Source organism: Triticum urartu, chromosome 4, assembly GCF_003073215.2.
Source record: "Triticum urartu cultivar G1812 chromosome 4, Tu2.1, whole genome shotgun sequence".
Lineage (NCBI taxonomy): Eukaryota > Viridiplantae > Streptophyta > Magnoliopsida > Poales > Poaceae > Triticum > Triticum urartu.
This window is the reverse complement of record NC_053025.1, coordinates 579,346,595-579,354,660: the sequence shown is the minus strand read 5'-3', so window position 1 is coordinate 579,354,660 and position 8,066 is coordinate 579,346,595. Positions and strand designations below refer to the sequence as shown.

The 8,066-nt window shown below is 40.4% G+C and overlaps 1 long non-coding RNA gene across 1 annotated transcript; it reads left to right on the top strand.

Annotated features, from left to right (window-relative positions):
- The first annotated feature begins 6,505 nt into the window (after nt 1-6,505).
- LOC125554232 lies at nt 6,506-7,829 on the top strand. Its single transcript, XR_007304353.1, has 3 exons — nt 6,506-6,677; nt 6,769-6,852; nt 7,585-7,829. It is a non-coding gene; the product is annotated as an uncharacterized LOC125554232 (long non-coding RNA).
- Nucleotides 7,830-8,066: the final 237 nt, after the last annotated feature.

Here is an 8,066-nt window from a genome sequence, read left to right as displayed (position 1 = left end):
ATTATATCAAATATGGAAGTCCCATGTCGCTGCAAGCATGCACCATGACACTTGGGGTCTAATGCAAAGTCATTTTTTGCTCGCCTTGTTGAAGACCCGACTCATCACATCGTAATGAGCCGGCCCTTGGGGGCTATTAATTGCTCCTATTAAAAATTCAAGGTACACAATTTAAATCCATTATATTGAAGGGTCTATTGCTCAGTTGGTAAAGCACAAAGGCTCTTAACCTTGTGGACGTGGGTTAAAGCCCCATGGTGGGAGTTACATCATATGATGGTATTTTTAATGAAGTGTATATAAAGTCCCTACTCATTATTGCATAATGACCCGACACTTGGGGGCTACACTGGTTGAATTTTTTATGAGCATAAGGCATTACAAGTCCCAGGTTGCTGCAAGCATGCCAACCAGGCACTTGGGGGCTACATATGTGGAATATTCAGTTTTGACTAGTGATTGAGATGAACAACCTGGATTTCTTCAAGGTTGCAACATTTATATTGGAGCAAGTCTTAAGCTGTTACTACGCTCCCTTCTTAGGACTTGGGGGATACAAGTGATATGCATATAAGGGAGGTACATTTTCAAGCTTGATGTTAACAATAATTATAACGCGGTGCCATCAATATTTACAAACCGACAATTTTGGCAATGATAAACCGGCAAGTTCTACATCTTCAAGCCAGCTGAAATCAGATGAGTATTTCAAGACCAATATTTTTGTTAAGCATTGGAAGCTGAATCAAATGAATATTCTTCACAATATTTCTGTGGGAAACCAATGTCAGTAAATTGATTATGAAGTTGGTCTATTGACCCGGACTTTCCAGAAGAAGGAAATGACAAGGACTTAAGGATGATCAGGTGTCGGCTTACAAGAATTTTTAACACGGAGCACAACTTGTCAAATTTTTTCTTGTGTTTATTTTGCAGGATTAGTTTAACATGGATAAATCCAAATTAAACTCGCTACAAGAAATATGTCAACTAGTGACCTTTCGTAAGTGACCCTGGAAGAATTGGTCATAGATCTACGACCATTTGAGACCAATTGGTCAAAAGCTGCTCGGGGGGCTCCAAACCCTCAACTATATTAACCATTTTGGCCATAAAGGTCGTAATTTCCTTGCATGAAATGGTCATAAAGCAGACAATACATATCCGCTGCCTTATTTCTAGCTGATCACGACCAATATAGATGGTCATAACCTTATAAATTGTGGTGGATTGCTATGACTAGGCGCCACCTCACCAGTTTTGCCTATGTGTCGTGTCCATGTGTCAATTTTTGCCCTAGATTGTGAACCAACCTATATTTTTGCCATTCCCAAAATTCCCCCCAAAAAATTGGGCATTCTTTGCTATCCAAATCATTGCCTCATGACAATATTCAACTCCATTTGCGTGGTAAATCTTCCTCAGCAAATTTCCAAAGTTTTTGTTCAACTCGAACTGTTGTGTAGGAAGTACTAGCTAGGCATATCCTAATGAGCTGAATTTTTGCCACATCTTCTATATTCCCAAACCATAGCTCTCCACAAAATTTGAGCCCCATCTAACAATACATGTGAGTGTGGCTTCAACATTCATATTTCTGTCCAGTGTGGTACGTTGGAAAGCAAGTGACACCTAGGCTCCTGCAATTGAGCTGCAAATTTTCCAAGATAGTGTCCTTAGTAGATAATCATCCTCGACCAAAACTCAGGCCCATTGGCCATGCGAATTTCCCGTACCACTTAGCAAACACTTGGGTGCTAATTCATGTTTGATCTCAGTTCAGTCTCCTCATGAGATTCTTCTATTGCCTTCTTCTTCCTGACACCTATCAGGGGAGTGCCCAACCCACTAGACATGCCTAGGCCGCCCGGAACGCGTGGCAATACCACGGTCATGCGGTGACCACGCGGTGGGCATGCGAGTCTACGCGCTTTGGAGTTGGGGCCCTGGGCCACCATCCAAACCTCAATGTATCGCCACCAAACCATGTATTTCTGATTGAATATATACTTATGTACCTATAAATGATTTTTGGAAAAAATAAAGAGCAAACTATGAGGCAGCTGCAGTTCAAATTTGACCCGCTTCCTCTTGAATCGGCGGAAATTTGTCTTTTTCACCAGAGGTGTATAGGTACTTTTGACGACCAACCATTTTGTCAATTGTACATTAAATATGGCCTAATATATAAAAATGACCTGGTCCCATTTTGCAACAAATATATGGTAGGTCCTTCACAAAAAAACTCATTTTGGGCACTCAGAAAATGGAAAATTTATTTTTCGTCCAAAGAAAATGAAAACTCCCTTAGGCAACATTGTTTGCCATTCCAATATGCACCCTTGTGCACAATATGAGATCATTTGAACAAACTATGCCATGAATGTGGCCATAAGATTGATCATTTGGCTTGAAAGCCATGAATCTTCAGAGATGATAGCTCATTTCTGAGAACACTTTTTAAAAAGAATTGCCGTATTACAAGTTTATTATTTTTCCTGGTAACTTGGTCACATATAATGACACAATGCGAAGGTTTTCCAATTTTTTAATTTTTTTTAATTTTTATGCCTGTTTCAAAATGAGGTCAAAACGGCGGGAATGACCGTTCCTAGCTAGTGGTTGAATCTTGGAATTTTTTTGGTGTTTCTCTGATTAAATAGATACTTTTGTACCTAGAAATGATTTTTTGAAGAAATAAATAGCAAACTATGAGGCAGCCGCCGTTCAAATTTGACCCGCTTCCTCCTTAATCGGCGAAAATTTGTCTTTTTCACCAGAGGTGTATAGGTACTTTTGACGACCAACCATTTTGTCAATTGTACGTTAAATATGGCCTAATAAATTATAAAAATGACCTGGTCCCATTTTGCAACAAATATATGGTAGGTCCTTCACAAAAAAACTCATTTTGGGCACTCGAAAAATGGGAAATTGTTTTTTCGTCCAAAGAAAATGAGAACTCCCTTAGGCAACATTGTTTGCCATTCCAATATGCACCCTTGTGCACAATATGAGATCATTTGAAAAAACTATGCCATGAATGTGGCCATAAGATTGATCATTTGGCTTGAAAGCCATGAATCTTCAGAGATGATAGCTCATTTTCGAGAGCACTTTTTTAAAAGAATTGCCATATTACAAGTTTATTATTTTTCCTGCTAACTTGGTCACATATAATGACACAATGCGAAGGTTTTTCAATTTTTCAATTTTTTGACTTTTTATGCCCGTTTCAAAAAGCGATCAAAACGGCGGGAATGACCGTTCCTAGCTACTTGTTTAATCTTGGAAACCTTTTGATGTTTCTATGATTAAATAGATATTTATGTACCTAGAAATGATTTTCGAAAAAAATAAAGAGCAAACTATGAGGCAGCTATATTTCAAATTTGACCTGCTTCCTACTGAATCGTCGGAAATTTGTCTTTTTCACCAGAGCTGGATCAAGGCTTTTGACACCAAACCATTTGGTCAATTGTGCATTAAACATGGCCTAGTATTTTAGAAAATTGATTTGGTACTATTTTACAACAAATATTTGGTAGGTCCTTCACAAAAAACCATTTTTGCCACTCGGAAAATGATTAAAAATAGCTTGAAAGATCAGAAATGCGTAAAAATTGGTCCTTATCTATAAAATATGGTCTAACTCTAGTGAAAATTTATGTGGTACCCTTTAAAAAAAAAATTGATAGCTACTTCACAAAATCCCTCTAGTTTTAGTACTTGGAAACTCTTTTAAATCACTGGTTTTCCAAACCAATCAGAACCATTCCCACGGATTGATGACATGGCGTCCATCCATCCATCTCTCCATCCCACATCCATCCATCCATGTTTCTATACAAAAAATAAAAAAGAAAAGAAAAAGAGATACCCCCACCCGCAGCCCAAACCCTAGCTCAGATCGATCCCCCCGTCGCACCTTCCCCCTCCTGATCCACTCCTCTCCCCGTCGTCGCCGCCCCCTCCCGATCCACTCCTCTCCCCACGCGGCAACCCTTCCTCCACGACCTCGCCGCCCCACCCGCTCCGTAGCTCAAGCTGGGCGCCCCCACATCGCGGATCCGCACCTCCTCACCCACCACATGGCGACATGGGAAGGTGTCCACGAGCTCCGCAGCTCCCCTCCGCATCGACTACGACCACCAGTTCAAGCTGGGCGCCCCACATCGCCGGATCCGAGCTTCTTCCCCGTCGGCCGCCGCACGCCTTCCGTTGTCGATCTGCGTCGCCATCGCTGCTCCGACGTCTCCGGCCTCCCCGAGCTCGTCATCCGCACCGCGGTGAGCTCCTCAGCTGATCCCCCTGTTTGTCCCCCTCGATCCGTTGCCGTATGTTGCTTGCGCTCGCTGAGGCCGCCATGGCCGAAGCTTCGCGTCCGCATGCCCCTGCCGCCTGCAGTCGTGACCTTGCTCCTGTGTATGCCATGCTCGCCATCGTGTGCCTGCTTCCGCCATGGCAACCCAACTTTTGCTGCTGTTGCATGCTTGCCATGGCAACCCAGCTTCAGGTAGAAATTCTGTAGTGGAAACCATTCTTCTTTGCTGCACTGCATATACAAGTACCAGACCAACAACCTGACTGCCGGCTTCTCTTAGTAGGATATGTAGGTAACCACGGCACACACACACACACATACACTGATGTTGTATTGCTGTTGCATAATGTGCTTTTGCAACTGTGTGCAATGAGTTTATGGTCTCCTTTGACTACAGAAGCTGAATATCACTCCCTCCGTTCATAAATAAGTGATGTGCAAAGAGGTGTTGTGCATGGTGATCGCCTTTAATTTACTTTCTGCCTATAGAGTTACTATGTTAAATCTTGAATGAAGCATTCAGGTAGTTGCATCTCTTGGGTCAAGTGTTTCTCAGATGCTTGTATGTATCTTGGCTCAGTAAATGGATATAATACTTACTTAGCTATGAAGGGACTTTCATGAATCATAGCACTGTTGTGTGGCTGCCATGCATCTCTGGATTATTGGTTTAGTGTTACATTTTCAGTTATGTTCTTGTTAGACTAATGTGCCTTGTTGCAATAGCCAATCTATTGTTTCTGACTAAGAAATGTTCAGCCAATTTACCTCTTTATAACTAATTACACTTAAGTATGCAAAAAGAAGATAGTACGCCTCCCATCCCATGATACTCATTTTAGGGTTTTCTTTAAATGTTTTTCTGTTGTAAGCTAGTGACTAGGTGCACACTTTTTTTGGGTGCTGTGGCACAACATGATGCATTTTCTATGGCATGCAGTCATCAACCTGAGGTGCTCTGGGCTCAACACTCGAAAAAGGTTTACCTGACTATCTCAGTTCCAGATGCAGAAGATGTTGTGATCAAGACTGAACCTCAGGGCATCTTTAGCTTCTCAGCTGTTGCTCATGGGGAATCTTTTAGCTTGGCTTTGGAGCTATTCAATTCCGTACTGCCTGAGGTAAGTATTTGTGGTCGTCAGTTCTACATTCTAATACAGGGCTGGTTTCAGTTGATGTTAATTTCGGTTCAGTTTTTACCTCTGGGTTCTTGCTTGGATACATGTTAGAAAGCTACTGAATGCACATATATAATACTTAGAATGTTATCGCTTGTCTTTCAGTCGTTGGTAATAGAGCGACTTAATCATAGGAGCTTGATTCTACATATAGATGATCTACTTCATAATATTTATATGCATGCCACTATGTTTGAAGGTACTGTAGATATGTGATCATTTTATCTAACTAGCTTGTATGTGCTTGTTCTTGAACTGCAGGTCACGGAGGTTCAACTGGTTGGTTGTAGCCGCAATACATACTATCTTGGTTTAGTTTAGGGGCAAATAGAGATGTTTCTCTAGGACTGTGTTATGTGATTGATAGGCCACTTCACTGTCCCATCACAAGCATCGCAGAAAAGGTTGTGGATTTCTAGGAAGAGAGAGCTGCTGTATATGTAATGCATGATAATCCGTAACTATTTTGTATCTTTTCTTGTTCAAGTAATTCTTGAGTATCTGTTAACAAAAGAACCATAGTAGTCCTCTAATTCAACTCAGTTCAATACATACTATTTTGTATCTTTTCCTTGGTATGTGTAATATGAGACAATATTCTAATACCTTCGCATTGAATTCTTTAGGCTACAGAAAGGTTGGAAGTAGCCTACCCAATAATAAAGGAGCTGGCTCTTGTTGGTGCTCTAAGCATGTGAAGCAAGCATTGCAACAGTTTTTGCCGTTAGCTGTGAAGGCAATTCAAGAAAGTGAGTGGAAATGTGTTCATTCTGCAATATAGAGTCGGTTTAATTTTGTTTTGCAAATTCCAGTTAGCTTACCTGTGTATTATATTCAGATAATGCAGAGCTTGACAAGGAGGCACTGATGTGTTCATTTGGTGCCTGACATAGAGTCCAGAGTCCTCAAGATGTGGGTGAGTGATGTTTTTGTTTTCTTTGCCTTTGTACAGTTCTTTCCCATACAAGAAAGTGGCTTGGACTGATGTTTATTTTCTGTTTCCAGGATAAGGACAAGATTCATGCAGAGAATACCCAAGCTACAATTTACTGCAATTCACATGTTTTGAATTCTTCAATCTTGAATTGTTTAATGATGATAGCTATCTTGCACCGTACTATAAAATCATGGAAGCACTCTTGTTCCTCTCACACTTCATGGGCGACATCCACAAGGTAGTACTCCTGCCAAACACCCAAGTGCCCGATTTTTGCAAGTGTTTCTGTTGCAGGTTGTAACTTAAGCTGATGCTTCTTGTTTATGTAGCCACTGCATGTGGGGTCCTCCTGTGACAAAGGAGATAACACCATCAACGTCCACTGGTACAGAAGGAAATCTGTACTCCACCATGTAAGGCTAGTTAAGACTTGAGGCTGAACCCTTCTCTGTGTAGTATGATTCCGAGGAAACATATGGCAATAACGCGGAAACTTTTCACGTTGGCGTTGCTATGTTATATGTGGTGGTGCCAAACAAAACTCATATGCTTATGCTGCGCTTACTTTTAATCCTGTGAACATGACAATTCAGAGGATGCACTGTAGTTCCACTCATTTATTCTGTGTGATGAGCTTACTTTTGTACTGTAGCGACCTTCTTGTTTACTTTGCTGAATCCTATCTTGTGTACTAATCATGAGTTACTAGCATTTGGATTCTCTGTGCTAATTAAACCTGATAAGTATGTATACTTCTTTGAGATACAAATTCCACATTGCATGTTTATGTGCTAATTAAACCTGATAAGTATGTATACTTCTTTGAGATACAAATTCCACATTGCATGTTTATGTGCTAATTAAACCTGATAAGTATGTATACTTCTTTGAGATACAAATTCCACATTGCATGTCTATGAGGTTCAATTTCTACAGATGTTGCCAAATGAATGTGTCAACGTGTCTCTCCTTAGGGGTTGATTTAAAGCGCAAATGATCTATTGTATCAATTTTTTGCTGTTCAAATATTGAAAACCTGGTTCATTTTTCAAACATTGAAATGTTGTTGACCCTGTTCTTCTATGCTTAAATGATAAAATTGTCGCATTTTGCTTGTTCTAACCATTTTGCTTGATAACTTGTAGATGCTGGCCTAGATTCATGTTTTGTCGTGAGGTCCAGGATGAACAAGTTGGGAGAAGCATTGGAGCTAGTTATACTGTGATAGCTGTGTTACCTGATGTGAACATTCTTTTATTGTAAACCTGATGTGAACCATGTTTGATTGTAATAATGTGCCAAGTTTGGCTCTTTCTGATTGTATTCATGATGTGAACCATATTTTTCCGGATTAGTCGTGCTCTGTTTGAAGCATTTTGTTTTCTCTCTATTCGGAGTTAAATATTGTTATTTATTTACTGGAAAATTGAGATATGAAGAATATAACAGTGACAACTGGGACCCACTTATTAGAACCTGACAACTGGGTCCCATTCAGTAGTGGGCTCGTCTTTTGGAAAAAATAAAAACAAAAACTTTGGAGGCAGAAAGGCCATGGCCTAGATATAAAATGCTTGAAATTTGGGGCCAAGCCCATGTACCTTGTGAAAATTAACAGAAAAATATA